This window comes from Hibiscus syriacus, unplaced genomic scaffold (genome assembly GCF_006381635.1).
Source record: "Hibiscus syriacus cultivar Baekdansim isolate YM2019G1 unplaced genomic scaffold, ASM638163v2 tig00004779_pilon, whole genome shotgun sequence".
Classification (NCBI taxonomy): domain Eukaryota; kingdom Viridiplantae; phylum Streptophyta; class Magnoliopsida; order Malvales; family Malvaceae; genus Hibiscus; species Hibiscus syriacus.
In genome coordinates, this window is record NW_024062030.1 from 843319 (window position 1) to 863053 (window position 19735).

General features: G+C 32.0%; 1 protein-coding gene and 1 pseudogene across 1 annotated transcript in view; both read left to right on the plus strand.

Annotated features, from left to right (window-relative positions):
- The window catches only part of LOC120198708 (40S ribosomal protein S24-1-like), a 29121-nt gene that overhangs the window by 5665 nt on the left and 3721 nt on the right, over positions 1-19735 (plus strand). The window contains exons 2-3 of the mRNA XM_039199992.1: positions 58-61; positions 14420-14425. The gene's annotated coding sequence lies outside the window, so the exon portion shown is untranslated. The remainder of the gene's footprint in view (positions 1-57; positions 62-14419; positions 14426-19735) is intronic.
- Positions 2471-8148, plus strand: LOC120197717 (annotated as a pseudogene).

Consider the following 19735-nt stretch of genomic DNA (forward strand, 5'->3'; position numbering starts at 1 on the left):
TTTATAAAACTGATCAACTCTTTTAAGTTTTAATTATATATATATTATAAAGTGAAGACGTGTTGTGCAGGCTGTGCCCTATAAATTCCAGGAGTTGCTCTGCTGGATATATATATTATAATAGTACTGGGACAAGACAATTAATGGAGTTTTAAATAGTTAATGTAGTTCTCATGGTAATTAAAATTTTAGATAGCACCCAACGTTCAAACATTAGTGTGTTGTAAGAGGCAAAGCGGAATGAAGAATATTTGGTGGGGAAATGGTTTGATATCTAGTAATAGAATCTATATGTTTTATAAGAAATCTCACTTATATATTAGTTATATATACATATAATTGGGGACGGAGTCAGAATTATAACTTCAGAGAGGTAAATTATAATTAATCATATAGAGTAAAATATAATTAATTATAGAAAATAAAGAGATAAAATCAAAAATAAACTAAAATTAGGAACTCTAATTTAATATTTACCCACATAATCCATATATATTGGTGTTGAGTACGTCGAATTCCTAAACGAAGAGAAGAAATCTGTTAGCAATATTTTTTTATTGCATGAACTAAGTAATCTTAGTGGTTAAAGAAATGATTGTTATTCATAGAAGTTTCAGGTTCAAACGTTATAAATAACTGAATATTTAAGAGTTAATTGTCAAATAATTATGAGTCTTTAGAACATATACTACTACCACTTATATGCACCGTAAATAAATAGAAAAAATATTATTTTTATTTATAAGAATAGAATTTAAAACTTTATTTAAAATATATTTAACACTGCTACTTATCAAACACTCTCCACCTATTTAAAATATATTCAAGTTTCGTTATTTTTATATTCGTTTTATATTTTATATTTTAAATTCATAATTGTCTCTTTCAATTATATTTTATTTAATTAAAGTTTAATTTTAAATTATTTTTTAAGAATGAAATATGCCTTATCATTTTCCCGGAAATTTGTTAGTGTTTTATATAAATATACATTATTTTTTTCCTTCCTAAGCTGTGTAATAGAAGAAAAATAAAGATTATTCCTTACAAAGTAGAGTGAAAAATGAGCAACGAAGCTCATCGTTATTGATCGTTTATGATGTTTGTGTTCTTCAAGCTGAACCAACTTAATTAACAATTCTCGTGGCAATTAAGACACTTTCAGTTTAAACATTTCATTGTACTCTAAACACAAACTTTTTTTTTTCATGGCAAACCGAGTTATTTCCCACATGAACATAGCTTTAAATCTGAGTTGAAATGTCAAGATCGAAAATACCAAAAGTTACATAGCGGACGAACCCGTTAAATTATTGAATATTGTAATCCAATGAAAAAAATTAATATTGAACAATCAAAATAAATAATGGAGAGAACAACTTGATTAGGCACAATAATTTTAGGGAAGATCAACTTGAATCTATTGGTGATAACTTTCATGATCAGCTTATAGAGAACAATGCACAAACTGATTGGTAGGAAATCAAAGAACGACAAAGGACCAACCACTTTAGGAATGAGGACCAGTATTGTTTTATTGAGCTCAGAATCTAAGAGTTCCCAAAAAAAACCTTTGAGCCAATTGCAAACCAAGCTACCAACTACATCCCATTGATTTTGAAAAAAATTAAACATGCAGTCCATCAATACCAAGAGACTTTAAAGGGCTCATATCAAAGAGTGTACATTTAATCTCCTCGTCCGTAACTTCACCATTAAGGAGATTAAAATCTGAAAGCGAGAGGTGGGGAAAGGCGTTTCGAATCGGAAATTGATTCGAGCTGTTGCCATCCTCACGATAAAGACTTTCAAAAAACTTGGTAGCTTTCCCCTTTAAGAATGTCTTCATCTTTACACAACTCGCCATTATTGATCCGTAAAGCTTGGATCCAATTCCTCCTCCTATGGTTAACAACACGACTATGGAAATACTTGGTGGTCCTGTCACCATCCGACAGTCAAGTACTTCTAGATTTATGCTTCCAAAGGAGTTTCTTATTATCAAGAACATCCTTCAATTTAGCTTGGATATCCATCTCCACCATTTCCAAGTTATCATTATTGTGCTAATCCATAACTGCTTGAATTTTAGAGAGTTAAAACTTTAGAAGTTTCTTCTCTTGGATAACATGCTTGAAAATGTTCTTATAGAGTCAAAAACTACAAACATTAATTCTCTTATTGACCACATACTAACGTTGGCAAAATTTTTCATTGAAAACACTCAAATATACTTGTAACATAACAAGTTTCAACTCATTGCCTGTTGCCTTGACTATCCAATCTTTAATCAAAATGTGGAAAGCTTGATAACGAAATTGAATCTTTTGCAATGTGATGGTCTTCTTGTTAGAGGAGTCCAGATCACTGATAGCGAGCTCTTAAGCTTTCCGCCCCGTCTTAAAGAAATTAAAGTGCAAATTTTGGTAAGTTTTTGTTTCTCTCTTGCGATGAGGCAAGACTACATAAAATGTACTGCGTAGTCTTGAAGAGGAAATGGGAGGAGGGATTAGACAAGAATCTTAGAGATCTTGTGTCTATCCAAAAGAGCATATCTCAAACAGAACAAGATCTCAGCAATATGCTAAGATTTTCTACTGATGAAGATAGAGACGAAATAAATAAGTTCTTGAAGCCATGTGCGTCTTCTTTGAATGTGCTCTCCAAGACCACCCTGCAACTAAAGAATTATATCGGCCAGGGCTACGACTTCACAAACAAATACTTCAGAAAGCTCTGCTCAAGCATATTAGTATTGATATTCTCAATACTAACATACTTATAATTTTAAAGTTTAATTAAGAATATTCAAAAAAAATTAAAGTTTAATATGAATTTCTAAAAAAACTAAGGGGTCCAAATTAATTTTTTTTTTAAATTTTAAGAATCTAAATTATAATTTTAGTATTTTGCCTTGAAAAAAGAGAGGAAAAAGCTAGCCTAGGTACATTCTTTTATCTATTTTCCACTCTTATTACAATGATAAAACTCACTTCTATTTATAGATTTTAGTGACCATTGGATCATTGACACATGTTAACATCTTAGTCATTTAACATTACAAATATCTAGTTTCTTCTAAATGATAGTTCTAGACATAACATTAAATAATACAAATATCTAAATTATTTTATGGATATTTCTAATCATTTACTCTTTATATATTAATCTAGAATATTCCCAATATATATCTCCTAAAAGATAATTATATATTTACCTAAAAGTTTTAATGGATTTCAACAAAATGTTCAATCAATCTTATCTTTAACTATTTAATCTTTTAGTCCCTAAATTTAACATGATAATACCAAAATACATTAAATACCTCATAAACTATCATTTAACATGTTTTAAACAAAGTATAACATGTCTCCAATCTAAGTATATAATATATACTTCCACCATGTCTCACAATATACCATCATTAAATGCATTTGTCCCTTTGTTTTGAAACTCATTCTCAGTCATGTTTCATTCTTGTCAATAATTTTGGGCCTGCAACATTATCAATAGCTCTATCAAATTGGGTGGTAATTTTTACAGTTGCGTCAATAGCAAAGTCAGAGGATGATACGCTTACTTTCGATTTTTTTCCTGTGGAACTCTTCGTTCTCCCTTAGTGCCTTTTTCTATATCCTCCGTAAGTATGTAAATTTCCTCATTTGATGCCTTCTGGGCATACTTAGCATGTATTTCAGCCTTCTTGTGTATCAATCGCCTTCTTTCAACTACCATTTGAGTCTCGTGGTTGATTTCTTCATCTTAACTCAACCTATGGAAATATCATTATTCATTAATTCATGCTTATAGTTTTGTGAATAAACTAGACATACTAACAACAATTTATAAAAATAAGACATAAAAACAGATAAAATAAGCATCATCAAATTAACAAATACCATCTTAGTAATTCGCTTAATCTGATCTTCATATGATTTTCCACCATTTTTTTAAGCTCAAGCATTTCTTGTTTGGAGCGGCCTTTTTAAGAAACATCCTCTTCATTTTGGTGACGAATAATTGCCTCTTTATGTCACTTAAATATAGTCACACACTAACACATCCCTATTGTACACTAAGTTCCAAAAGAAAACACTAACCTTAAGTTCAACAAACAATTCATCAACATACGACTGCCCATCATTTTCTGCAATGACAGTCAGTGATGGAACTCAACATTATTTTCTGAGGGGGCAATTTAAAAAAAATTGAGCAAACCAAGAATATTAATAACATCTATGATGTTTTTCTTGAGAAAATAGATAATTAAAGGAATAGATTTGATACGGAATGCACTCAAGTCAAATTTCATTTCGTTTATTAACTGGATATTCCTACATTGACTTATGTAATTTGGGATCACGTTCTATAAACGAAAAATTAACGTTTTCAACCTCAACAACTGGAGACATAGGAGGAGTGTGTGTGTGCGTGTGCACGTGCGTGCTTGTATGTGTAAATTTTTTTAAAGATTAAAATTTATGAACCCACATAATAAATATATATATTCAAAATGCAATCATAAATATTTATTGAATTAAAAAATATTTTAAAAAAATGTATTTTCAATTGAGATAAAACACTTTATAATTTTATTAAAGTCATTAACTCAAAAAAGATGAATAATTCAAAGAAGATGAACAACAAAAAAGAAAAAAATACATACTTTTTTGTATTTTGTAATAAAAAATAAAAAAGGAAAATAAATAATATTTAATTGATTTCTAAATTCTTGTAGACGATGCTTTGTGCGTCTCCTTCAATGGTAACTTCATCCCGACCATTCTCTGCAGTTAAAGAGATGCCCTCCATGAAAGCTCGGGCTTTCACAAATTCAGCCGATTGATAGCCTTCGAGTCGACGTGTATGACCACCCACAACAAGTCCACGATGATCTTTGGCAATTATTCCAATTGCAGCACTTAAATGTAATTCTAAAAAATTTAGCATGTGATAAGATTTAAGTCAATAATTCTAAACAAAATCTAAATATGATTTAAGTCCACCTATTTTTTCTTGGTCAGTTTTGCCATTATCATCTTGGTTTTTGCTTGACATCTACTTGTATTTTTTTAGGGTGTCATTGGTTCATTAGAGTTATGGGTATCAAAATTGTCTCTCTCAAACTCATTTTTGTGAATAAATAATTTCTTTTAATAAATAAAAGAAAAAAAACTTAATTTTATGAGTTGCTATATATATATTGAAAATTCTACGACACACATCGCACACCGCAACATACCACGCTAAGCACACCACTAATTAAGTTGCCCTTATTAAGTAAATATTAAAGAATAAATTATATGTTTTGTACCTAAATTGTCACTTTTATTTCGTTTTATTATTTAAACTTTATTTTTTTAAAACCATTAATGACAATGCTTATGTGGCATGACATATCAATTTTTTATTTTTAATTACCATATCATAGAAATTATTCTTACTCCTAGTATGAATTGAACTTGAGTCTCTTTCGTGATAATCAAATCAAGAAACCATTGAGCTAAGCTAGTCATTTAGATAAATTTCCTCACATTTTGTATTTAACTTATATAATGGCATCACCAGAAAATCATTTCCCCCCCAATGATTATAAGATTCATAGCTGGTGACATGTGTCACTTTTTAATTGATTGAATAAAATTAATTAAAAAATACTAACAGAGAAATAGAAAGTTGATGTGAAAATTAAAAAAAAATTAACATGTCATATCACATCAACATTGTCCTTAAAAAATAAAGTTTAGATACTAAAACAAAATAAAATGATAGTGTAAGTACTAAACGTATAATTTACCATTTTAATATTTATTTAATAAAAACAATTTAGTTAATGATGTGTTTCGGTATGTCACTTTAGTAATGTATTGCAGACATATATTGTAGACTCATCTTTATTTTATAGACTATATTTGAAGTTCATGAATATTTCTTTAAATGATTGTCAGTTTTATGGTATAAACCTGAGTTGTTTTATTAGAAATATAGTATATCTCATTATTACACTCAAATTTATTAACATATATTTTAACGAAATATCAATGCATAAATTTAACCACGGCTTGAGATCTCATCAAATAATTTTTCTTATAACTTTTAATAAAAGAAATTCTTTGGAAATCTATCATATAATTACATTTGAGTATAATTAGAGTGTGTTCGGACAACTGTTGTATGATGTATTAAGTGTAATTAGATTTCTTGAATTACATTATTTAATTATCAGGGAAGAATTGAGAAACATAGGCCTTAAGACTATTCATGTTAAAACTCACACAAGCCAATGACTTAAATAATCTTGTTTATGATCTTGGTTGTCAACAAGATTGTCTTTTATGCTAAAAGAATCTTGTTTATGATCTTTTTGATGGATTATTAACCATTTTTAGGTTATATGTTATCTTTTGATGGTGGGGTTTTGATGTTTTAGTTTAAAGATTCTCATATTTGCAGAATTTTGATTATTAGTATGAAAAGAAAGTACATTTCCAGTGTTTGTGAAAAGGCTTACATGAATGATTGTTTCTATAATTCCATAGTATTCGCGGTCTTCTAATAAAAATTGCTGCTGTTTGCTTGTTTTGCTGAACCAGCATACACCATGCCATCTGATAGCGAAACAAAAGTGGAGGGTAATTCGCAGTCGGAATCGACATCGGAACTTCGCAATGTAGCGTCGCTTATTGGAATATCTCGGTAGTGGAGATTCTGAGGAATGGTAGGGACGAGAAGTTAATGCCTTCGTTTGTCACTTTCAAAGATAAAATTCCTTCATGTGGAGTGAGGAATACACTCTCCCTTGAACAAGAAATGTTATCAGGATCTTCTGTCTTCAACATGAAGCGTTTCATCGGACGAGTCAACACCGACCATGTTTTTCAGGCGAGCAAAAGCCTTCCTTTTCTGGTTCAGTCACTGGACATTGGCGTTCCTCCGCTCATTGCAGTCTCGGCCAAACATATTTGGAGATACAATACACCTGATGAAGTTCTTGCGGTGTTTCTGATTGAACTAAGAGTGGTGGATGAAGCTCAACTGCTGCGGCCTGTAAGAAATGTTGTTTTGTCCGTCCCGGTTTCATTTACTCGGTTTCAATTGAATCGAATCGAACGAGCATGCAATTTGGCCAGTCTTCATGTTGTATTGTGATGTTTCCGTAATAGACATCACCGGAGGACTTTTGCAGATAAAAGCCTTAGCCGGAAGTGCAACCGGAGGCACTTTCTTCAGAACATGATGCGCTATATATTGCCAAATTACGCTGACCTCTTCTTGAGACGCGAAAATAAAGATATCGAGTCAATGGGGTTACTTCGAGTTGCAACTCAGGATGCCATCAACAAGCTCTCGTTCGAAGAAAGTGTAGAGCTTGAGGTAGAATTGGTTAATGGGACGAGAGTACATGAGATGTTTTCTCTGGGCGAATTCGAAGCGGTAAACCACATAATATTTGAGAAGTGTGAGAGTATGATAAACCAGTGCTCACATGATGCACTGGTAAAAGTGGATGACCTGACCGATGTAATAGTTGTCGGAGGCTGTTCGAAGTTCGAACATTCTGAAATTACGAAATCTTGTCAAGAATATATGCAGGAAAGAACTTTACAAAGGTATGAAATCACTCGACGCAGCCGTTTCTGGGGCAACACTGGATGGAGCAGTGAATACGAGCATGAGTGATCCTTTTGGCAACTTGGATTTACGAATCTTCCAGGTTACACCTCTCGGAATCGGTATACGTGCTAATGGGAACTCATTTGTGCCGATTATACATAGAAACAATTTAATGCCTACCTTTCAAGACCGAGACTTCACGACCGCACACGACAATCAGACTGAGGCGTTGATAGCCGTATACGAGGGTGAAGCGGATAAGGCAGAGGACCATCATCTGCTTGGCTATTTCAAGATTCAGGTATTCCTCCAGCACCTAAAGGAGTTATGGAGATCAATGTCGGCCTTGATATCGATGAAGCAAATGACTTGACAGCACTGGCTGCGGTCAGAATGCCAGATTCTCGATAACTTGTAGCTCCGATAATGGAAGTAAGGATGCCGAATGTCGATGACGGGCACAGTTTGTGCGGCCAAACACTGCACAGAGCTGACGGCTCTTCTCTGGACTTGGTGACAGTGGAAAGGACATGAACTCGATGCTCTCTTGGTCTTCGATTGGAATGTTGGATGCTTCTTTTTGTCTATCAGAGAATCACTTTCAGCAAGAACTGATTGTGTAATGTGTTTTTCGTACTCTGAACATATATAGTTTCATACATGTGATGTGAGGTTGGTGTAATGAAATAAAGCATGTTGCGGCAACTACAATGGTGTTATCTGTGGATCATATAATTTTAAAATGAAAAATTGATCTATAGTCCTTTAAACAACAATGAAATTATAAATTGGTCTAATAAAAAAATTACACTGTAACCTCCTCTTTATAAAGGAAATTATAAATCAGTAAAAGTTTAGAAAAGTAGCCAATAACAATGGTTATCTCTTTTTCAAGTTGTAATAGTAATGATTCAGGGTCAGGTAGGTATACCCACTATGAACACTTTAAAGTCACCCAATAGGACAGGTGTCGTATGGTGATCAAGACCCTTGTAGCTGACTTCTCATCTAGGATATTCAAATCATTGAAACGAGAGAACACAAAACTCTTCCGATGCTTACTTTTTCTATTCACTTAAAGAAAAATGGGGTATCCCTCTATCCACAATGTAGGAAACTAGAAAGATTTGGTGGCTTGAAGCACAAGTGAAGTCAAAAAAGGGTTAAGCTAAGCTGAGCTCTTAAAACCCTAGCCTGATTGGTGGGGTGGCTTATTATTCCACAATTGAAAACGAAATAGGGTTTTGACAATGACATTGTACCATCAATCCAAGATTGGCAACCCAGTAAACTTTGCCAATAAAAGGAACAAAACAGAATTCAAAATTTGTTCATTGTTTCACTCACTTTTCTTCTTGCCACCTACATGAACCAACGCCACTCCTTCTGCAAATGGGGTGGCTTCAATCCCTCTTCTCTCCCTTGAAGAAGCTCTGGTTCCGTCTACACTCGGCTCCGGAAAAAAGTATGTTAACTCCCACCTTTCTCTATGCATTTTTCTTGTTTCTTCGGCCACGACACCGACCGAAACTTTAACTCGTTGAATCGATTTTCTTGTTAGGAAGAGGGATATACATTTTGTATGAAGATGTGAAATCTTGCCCTTGTGAAGATGTGCATATCTTATGGTCAATACTGGTGGAATCAAATGCACCTCCCTCGCCAGCTGCTAAACACTGAAACACCCTTTTCTCGGTAGAAATTTCCATCTTCTCTCGGTTTTTGTACCTAATGTCCGTTATATCCGATATCCGGTGTGCGTCTTATACAAACGTATCCCTTACAAGTACCTATGTCCGAATATGTACCGGATGTAAATATCGATGACGATAGTCGGCGGAATGAAAAATCCAAGTAATTTAGTAAAATTATCTATGATCATTAGTCAGAAATTGTTGGCTCCTTGCTGTTGCTCTGTCAATTTTCTGCAGTTGGTTTCTTGTTCTCAGAATCTACGAATGAAGTGGACTGGGGAAAAGCTTTGAATGGATGTAATAACCTACTTGACTTTCCCATGTCTTTATTTGCACTTAAACAATTGGATAAAATGTTACATTTATTCACACATTTTGCATGTACATTGGCCGGCTCCAATCTTTGTTCAATTTAATAAGATTTTATACTTTGGTCACACGTTTTTCTGATTAAAAGACATTAAAACTCATTAAATCCTTCAAACTTCATACGACTCTACAACCATATTTTCTCTATCGTCAGATTCTTAATCGAATCATCGTGCAATATTTAAGTGCTTGAAAATAAGTTGCGATGAACATTTTATGTTCTACATAATCTTCAGATTGTTTCATCCCTTTTCGAGACACTTGGGATCTATTTGAAGGATTGGAAGACAAAATCATGGGATTCAATTATGAATGATATATGAGATATCATGTGTTTTGATCCAATCCTATAGGGTCAATGTTTTTCTTCAAGTGAATTAGGTCAAGTAGAGTTTTTTAGAGTGTAAGGTCATATCATATGGGGTTTAATTATTGAATGAAACCTCTTTAAATCCGAATCATATAAAATTTTAATAGAAGAAGATATAAATAGAGTTTCAAAAATATAATATTTAATTAATGAAAATTCCGTCCAACCACACAATTGAAAGATCTTTAACATGATCCATTCATTTTCAATTAAATATATAGAGATAGCAAAACAGTATCTAGTCATTTATGTCGCATTTATGTATGTAACTAACTAAAACAATATATATAGATAGCAAAACAATACACACATTATCGAAATTATTTAAATAATGAAAAGTTGGTTATTTTCTTTTGTTTTACTCCAAATCTTCATTAATGATCAACTTTTTTTCTTTGCGCATTCCTTTCAAATTCGTTACACGGAGAATAATTTTTTCTGAAATTACATTCTCACGTTTGATTTATCGAAAATATTATTACTAGGGAATACTTTTTTTCTTCCAAAAATAGCATTTTTTGGTTAAAATGGTGGGAATGTCATTACCTCCAAATTCTTAGGATTACACAATTTCCTCCATTTTGGACAATAATACTCTTGGACTAATGAATTCTTTTTATAATGATCATAGTCAATTTTTTTTTACTTTACTCAACATTATAAACATAATAATAATATACATAGTGTTTGATTTACTAAAATATTAATAAATTTGATAATTTAAAAATAATTTATATTTTTAATATTCAATATATTAATTATTTATAATTTTATGGGATGAAAATAATAATATTATTGTAAAAATGTAAAATAATTTTAATTTTTAGTTATTAAAAATGGATTTTATATATTGAAAAACAATATTTTTGTCCACTCAATATCATAATATTTTTCATATTATATTATATTTTATATAAATAAATATGATATTTATGAAATTATTTTAAAAATATATTTAACATACAAATTATAGTAAGGGTAAAGTATATAAATGGTAACTAAACTTTTCAGGCGCTTGTATTAAGGTCCCCCAACTTTTAAAACTTACAACATATTCATCAAACATTTAGTTCGTTTACAATGTGGTCCTCAACGTAACCGACTGTTTCACTGCCGTTAGAAAAAGACGACGTGGCACGAGAGAAAACTTGTAGCACCTCAATTTAGGGGTTAAATTTTAGAAATTATAAAGTATTGGATTTAATTGGAATTTTGAAAGAAACGTTGGATTAAATTGTAAAATTTCAAAGTTGAAAGACCATTTAAGAAGTGTAGAAAGTTCAGTGACTAAACTCATGGTTTACCCATTTTTATTATGAGTTGAATTATAAATCCCCCATTCTAGTATGTTTCTGGAAAAATTTTCCAGTTTTCCTTCTCAAACAACCCTCCTTTCAACTCCGATCTACTCGCCGTCCGACCTTTGATCGACGAACCAAAACCACCATCGTGTTTGTTGTCGACCGAGGAACAAAACCTATCAAACCTTTCGTCGTGAATCGTCGTCGTTCGTTGTTAATTTCAATCGGAAGTATCGTCGGTAATAACTCGATTTCAGTTGATTTTTCATCGATTCACGACGATCCGATCATCCGTTTACGACACCTCCCACACCATCGTGTTCCTTGCATCGTTACAAGTCCACCGATGTTCTCTATTTCTTCGTCGTCGCCGGCGCCGACGCGTGGAGGGGTGAGACTGTCAAAGTTTTTGACGTTTCAGAATCGAGCTCTCCGTCGTTCAAAATTGTGAACCGAGCTCTGTAAGTACCTCAAAATCGCTTAAAATAATTTTTAGGAAATTTTTCAAGAATTTTCCGACACTGTGTTACTATTCACGTGCCCTACGCGCCACCCCCGAGAGTGTGCATCGTCTGGTTGTAATTAATTTCTGTTTGGGTGCTATTTGTGTAAAATTCGAGTGTTAGTTTAGTAAATATTTGTAGAATGTGGCTAATTTAGTAATTAATTTCTGTTAGGGTGATATTTGTGTAAAATGGTCGACTGTTGACCGTTGACTGGCGTTGACCACAGTTGACCAGAACTTTGACCGACCTTTGAGTTCGACCGAATATACCTATCCTAATGTTTTTCGCGTTCCAAATCAGATTTCACAGTCCGTTTTTTAAAATTCGGATTCGAAGACCTCGAAATTGCCAGTCAAACCCGTTGACTTTGATTTTGACCGAAAATTTTAAATTTTTGAAAAGTTATATTTTATGCTTTCGATGTCCTGAATCCTAATTCGAAGTCCGTTTCGCCAAATTCGAACCTGGTAAACTGTTTTTCACTGATTTATCATCCGATTCGATTCGTTTTTCAGAATTAAGCTTCGTTTTTTTATGTAAATTTTGTTGATATGGATCTAAGGAAATATTGGAAGATGATTTCAAGATTGAGGGTGTTCGAATAAAATTTTTATGGTCGATCAGTATTGTACAGAAATTAAGGTAATACTTTACTACCTCTTTATGCTTTATGGAACATGTTGATATTGGTATATGCATGAATAAGATAATGTTGATCACTTTTGTGGAGTTGAATAATTTATACACTCGAGATGAATGTGGTAGAAATTTTGTAACTGAATACAAATCGAATGACTAATATAAGAGATTGAGGAATTGTTAGAATTAAATTACAAGTTTGTGATTAGTGATAAAGAAATCAGCCATGTATTTGTAACTTATATTTTATATCATCAAAGGTTAAATGTTAAAGGTACTTTGATGGAAAATTATGAGAATACTCTGGTAGGGTAAAATTATGAAAATACCCTTATGTTGTAGTATGACAAGAATTATCCCTGGAAGTTGGTTAATAACTCTGAAAAAAATATATTGATATGATATAATTACAGATGTGCATAAGAAATAATAGTTTTGTTTAGAAAATTTGGATAACTGATTTTTAACGCCAAAAAGGGTTTGCGCAAGATGCTAAAAGTTTGTTAAGGAATAATTTTAAGATCAGAGAATGTTCGGGAAAACAATTGACCATAGGATCGAAATTATCTGGTTAAGAAATTACGAAAATGCCATTGAGAGGTAAAATAGTCCAAGTTGACCCTGAATGAGAAAGTACTTTGAGGATTTGTACTTAATTTGATTAAGTACGAATTTGATTGTTAAGATCCTGACTTAGTGCAGAAAAATTCTTGATATTCCGTTGGTAAAAATCTGAGCAGGCATTTGACCCGAAAATATCTAATTTACGAGTAAATACCTGAAGAACAATTTATCGGTGTGCTCTTTTATCAGAATTGTTCGAAGGGATTGAAATAGATGATAAAATGGTATTAAATAATAAGACATGATGGAAGAAAATGATTGAAATACATTGTATCTGTAGAATGACCAGAATACCCCTGTAATGGAAATGACCCAAGAATATCACCAAGCTCAAGAATGATTGGATATCCTCGAGCTCTGAAATGAATGGAATAAAACTGAACACCAAAATTTCCAAAATACCCTTATGGCCTATACTAAGTAAATGTCTTGGATTAATTAAGGAATCCAAATAAGAATTGGTATTGGACTACCTTTAGAAGTTATGGAACACAGATTAAGTGAGTTGATCAATCTTAAGGATATGTTAGTACCTGAACGGCATAAATGTTACTTGAATACGTGTTCATCTTCTCAAGTATGGTTCGATGATAATTTTGAAAGTACTTAGCTCAACTCAACTTTAGATCACATTCGGTAATAAGAAATGTATATTTGTTAGACAAATCAAACATGAAGACCAAATTAAATTGGACAGAAGTACAATATGTATATGAATTTCAGAAACGTCTGGATTACCCTGGAGAAAAAAAACTCTGAAGTAACTGAGATAACTTGACTGCTAAAAGAATTAAGTAATCTTTATGACTGAGGATTAAATAAGTGATTTGGATGAGTGTGGGAACACTAATGAACTTGCATAATGTATTGTTATTATGGTAACGAACCAAAAATCAAATACGTCATCATTTCTTGATACCGGTGAAATGTGGAAATGAAATAGATACTATTGGAGGATATATTCAACAATGATTCTGGAGATAATCTATGTATATACATTTTGGTATTAAAGAGTTAATGCCATAGAATGACAATGAATTGAGCAGTCGACAGGCATTAGTTATGGGAACTATTCATCTAAGAGTTGTTCGATAATCCGATCAATCAACATAGACTGTAAATATCCTGAACCTTTATTTTTTTATCAACTCAAATCACTCCAGGCATTCTTGAACACTTTCCTGATGCACATAAAAACATAGTGGGATTCTACGTATCAACTTTAGGTGTCCGATTAGATCGGTTAGTAATCATTCCTCTCCAATGAAACCTTGTTCTTGTAATCCAATCAAATTGCACAAGCTTCATGTTATACATACTGATGACTATAAAATGCCTCTGGAAAATACTTGGATACTCTAGTGTGTTCCACGTGTACTACATGACTGTTTTATATGTTTTGAAATGAGTTTTAACAAAATTATTGATTTACTGATTTTTGAACCATGGCAACATGGTATATGATATTTGATTTTAGTTTTTATCAAAAAACTATGAATTATTCCGGATTTATGGAATCATGAAATTACTGGTTTATGAATTATGGGTACCTGAAATGTGTTATCAGATTTCTTGTTTCACTAGAATAAAATGGTGGTTATTGTTTTATGGAACATGAATAATACTGGTTACTAATAGAATTGTTTTATTGGGATATTATATGGGTAGACTGGAGTATGGAGATACAACTCTGATCAAGCTGGTAAATCCTTACGGACTTAAGGTGATCCATGGGTAGGCTCTCAGGCCCCAAGGCACTCCCTTAGGTTAACAATTGGACTACTTATGGTGTACAGGCAGAAATCAGTTATACGGTTTATTTCATTATTACGATTATGGCATATTACTGGATAACGGTCCAGGTATTACGTTTTATGGCTAAAACTGATTTCTATCAGATTTTTATATGGATAGGATTCTGGAGTATGGAGGCACATCTCTGATCCGTTTGATAAGACCTTACGAACCTAATGATACTCTTGGGTATGCCCATGGGCCCCAAGGCATATCCTTAGGTTGGCTCCCTTTGCTGTGTGCTTAGGGTAAGCCCTACGGACGTAGTTCTGGGGAACTGCATAATGGAGTTTGGTTGGAGGGTTTCGCTATGATTTTAAAAAGATTTATATCTTTTTATTATTTTTGATTGGAACACACTAGACAATCTTTTTCGACTCATAAAAATGAGATACTATGAATGCTTCTTATGAACTATGATCTTCATGGCTTTTACTCGATGAACTTTTAATGGAACCCCATATTATTCCGCCCACTGGTATACGTCTGATTCAATAAGGAAATTATGGTTTCCCATATATCTGCATGTCATGTAGCATCATATGGTAGTTCTGTATTACTGAGCTTTCCGAAGCTCACTCTATTACTCATCATTTCAGGTTAAAAGAATTGTACCAGTACAGTTATCGACTTCAGTAAAGGGAGTTCTTTCGGTGTTGTTCGCAGAGAATGATACATGTGATTAGGGGGTATGTAATTGTATTTTGTTTTATATATGAGTATGAAAATCTATTTTATTTCGAATACTGATAAATTTTATTTTGTACTCATAAATGATTTTATGAGTTTACATGTTTTAAGAAAAGTTTTAAATTTTCCGTTATTTTTTTGGTGGGTCGCTCCGGTGGCCCTAATGTGACACTCCAGATTGGATCGGCTATCCGCATCGGTCTGAGGGGGTTACAAAACTATTTGCAGCTATAAAAATTGGGGTAAAGTATATAAATGGTCGTTGAACTTTTCAGGCACTTGCATTTAGGTCCCCAAACTTTTAAAACTTACAACACAATCATCAATTATATTTTAAACCCCAAATTCCAAAATACTTCAATTACATTCTAAACCTTAAATTCAAAAATACTTTAATTACATGCTCAACCCCAAATTCATAATCCCATTATTAAAATTTTCCATATCAAGCTAAACTTGAAATAACAACCCTAAACCCTCAAAACATAACCCTCAATGATAAATTTCCCCGCCAATTAACCCAACATAATCAACAACAACAAAATCCCCAAACAAACCACCCAAATCACTCGCTCAAACCTTTTTATTCTCTCCATGATTCTCATCTTCCTTAGCAAACCAACGATGACAGTACGTTAATGTGGATTCAATGGGGGATCATACCAAACAAAAAAATTACAATTTCTCTTAGAATGTCCATAATTAACGCATCCGAAGAATCTACTTCCAATATTCTTATTCGTCCAAGTTGTGCGTAAAATAGATAACATTCCATATAAACACGTTGGGATTGCATTTGATGAAGTATCCATTGCTTGCAATTGTTGACCAAACAAATAGAATGAGAGGAATTTTGTTTTTTAGGGTTTAAGGTTTCAATTTGGGGAAACAAAATTGAGTTTGTTGTTTTTAGTCTGATTCAATTGAGGTTTTATTTAGTTGCAAATGGTTTCCTCACGTGCCACGTCATCTTCTTCTAACAGCAGTGAAACGATCGGTTACGTCGGGGACCACATTGCAAACGAACTAAATGTTTGATGAATTTGTTGCAAGTTTTAAAAGTTGAGGGACCTAAATGCAAGCGCTTGAAAAGTTCAGTGACCATTTATATACTTTACCCTTATAGTAATTATATATTAAACGTATTTTTCTCAAGAGTTAGGTAGTATAACTATTAAAATATTTTTAGGAATTTTCATTCAAATATTTATAATTTAATATTAAAGTTTAATTTAAGAAAACATGTATCACAATAATAATTTGGTAAAATATGCATCCAAGTAATCTTATATTCCTCTAACCAAACACTGTAACCTTACATTCTTGCTAAACAAACCAAATAAGGTAATACAACATTCTCATAGTAATGTTACATTTCAGTAATGTGATTTCCAAAGGTAATCTTACATTCCGTGAACCAAATGCCTCCTTAGAAATATGTTGGTTAGGTTATCTATGGGATATTTTTTATAATTATTATTATTTGACTCATCAATTTATTAAGATCAAATATTATAAAATTTCATGATAATTTTCACAATTCATTCACAACATCTATTTTTTGTTGTCTTTCCGGTTCTCCAAGACTTTATTATGATAAATCTAGACCGAGCATGTCACACTTTGATAGGAGACGACAGTGGAGTTATTAACGTTACTTGTCGTTGAAGAATCAAACTTAGAAAAGATCTAAACTCAATCAAGAATAAAGGGGAGAGAGATGGATGGGCATCGATAATTAGAGTTTTTAGGGTTTGCTGGAAATTAAATAAGAAGAATAAGATTAAAATAATAAAGATAAAATAAAAACAACAGGAAATAAGAATAACATAACAAAATGAAAGGAATAACTTAGCCAAGTTAGGATTTTGATGGTGATGGACGAGAATAGTGGATTGATGATGATGATGATGAGGATTGATATATAATTGTCCTACGAACCCTCATAGCTGCAATTGACTTGACAAACTCGATAATCGGCTCTAACTGACCTTCCTAATCACAATGAGAAGGCAAACCGAAGTGTGAAGATCTCTCTCACAAAGAACTTGATAGAACTTAATGAAAAGAAACTTCGAAGGCACAAGGTAACCAGCACTTGTAAAAACGAACTCTCGTGTATTATTAATCAAAGAAATTTGATTTACAAAGTTGAATGAAGCCTCTTTTATATAAGGTAGGAGTCATTGTTGTAACATGACTAATGAATAAAGATAATGTTTCGATTCTATCCTAATTCCTGATAAAATAATAATAAACTAAGAATAATGTTTTAACTTGATCTTATTCCTAATAAAATAATAAATCTAATCCTAAAATATAATGCATCATATATTAAATTATATTACAAATAATCAATAAAAATATTAAAAATTCGTAATATTTATAAAATCACGTATTAATCTCGTATAGGAATTTGTGCATGCGTTGTCTTCAGTAAAATAGATGTATCTTTAGTAACTGATATCGAATTGATACGATTTAAAAACTGTTGAAAAGCTAAGAGACAACCGATCATATCTCTAGAAGACATGTTAACCGAATAAGATCAGGATTCCATTAGAAAAACAGTCAAGTCTATTGTTATGTTATTCTTCTTTTCCAAGGCTTGTTCGTCTGGATCAATTGGAATTGCTAGTCTATGTTTCTTTGATGTGAGCCTTGCGATACATGTATCACACTTGGTTTTGGTGGATAAGTGTCTCAGCGAAATGTTTTACATCATCTATTTAAATCTCATTTTTTATGACCATACGATTTATATGGTTATATGATTGATAAATTAATGTCCTAGATTCGAACATTTGTGTCTATAAGGTGTGTTGCGTTGTCAATTATTAAGAAAGATTATGAACAAATATTACCTTATAATCATCTCATACTATTAAAAAAAATACTTTAATTAATATTTTTATTAAAATATTATTGAACTCTTTTTTAATATTAAAAATTAAATTTATCGTAAAAAATGAGGTAAAGTATACAAACGGTCCTCCGACTATAAGGTGTTGTTTTGTTGAGTTCTTCGGCTATTAAAAGTTAAAAATGATCACCAGACTATTCATATGTTCTAAACTCATTCTTTTTCGTTAAAAAATGAAGGTCGTCTGAGTTAAACGTTAACATATTGACTGTAATATAATAAAATTATATTTTAATAATATTTATTGGCATTGTCGCTGCTTTCAAACATTGACTCGACGACATAATGTTTTAAATACTGGCTCGATAGCATAGTGTAAACAAAGAGTTTATTCCAAAATTTAGCTCAAATTATTTTATCATATCTCAATCAATTGGTTAACGTCTAGCTCAATCAGTCGCCAATATATTAATAGAAAATGATGAGTTTAAAACATATGAATAGTTAGATATTCATTTTGTAACTTTTAATAGTCGAATGACTCAACAAAATAGCACCTTACAGTTAAAGATTATTTTATAATTTTTAATAGTTGAGTGACTAAATATAACAACGTCCTATAATCAAAGTACAATTTATATACTTTGCCCTAAAAAAACAACTTGACCATCGTAGTGGCAATAATACGGGGAAACTTTATAATAAAATAATAAAGGCTAGTAATAGTAGGTATAATTCTTAAACAAACTAATTTAAATGAAGAAGATTGACCGAAAAGTCTTTATTTAATATTATTTTTTATTTATTTAAATTATTTTAATCGCAATTAATTATTGTTCAAAGCAATCCTACGATTTTGGTTGAAACAGGTAAAAGGGGCGGCCTAGCTGCCTGTTCTATCAGTTAGTAACAACTCATCAGTTTCCTTAGGGTAATTTTGTAGAAAAATTGTGCATGTTTTCACATATGTTTGGTGACGAAATCAGCAACGCGATTGACCTCTTTAAGTATGTGCTTCAGATCAACCACCCAATTTCTCTTTAAAAATTTCTCAATATGTTGCAGAATAGTTAGCTTTCTGTGTTCAATCGATCTGTTCTTGATAAGGTTGACAGCTTCTTTATTATTAGATTCCAAAATCATGTTCCTTTCTCCCCTCATTCAAACAATTTTTAAGCCCTCATGTATACCCCACAATTAAAATAAAAATAAAATCTTTTGAGTGTTTAAATGATCGGTTCAGTTATAATTGAAATGAATTATTTATAAAA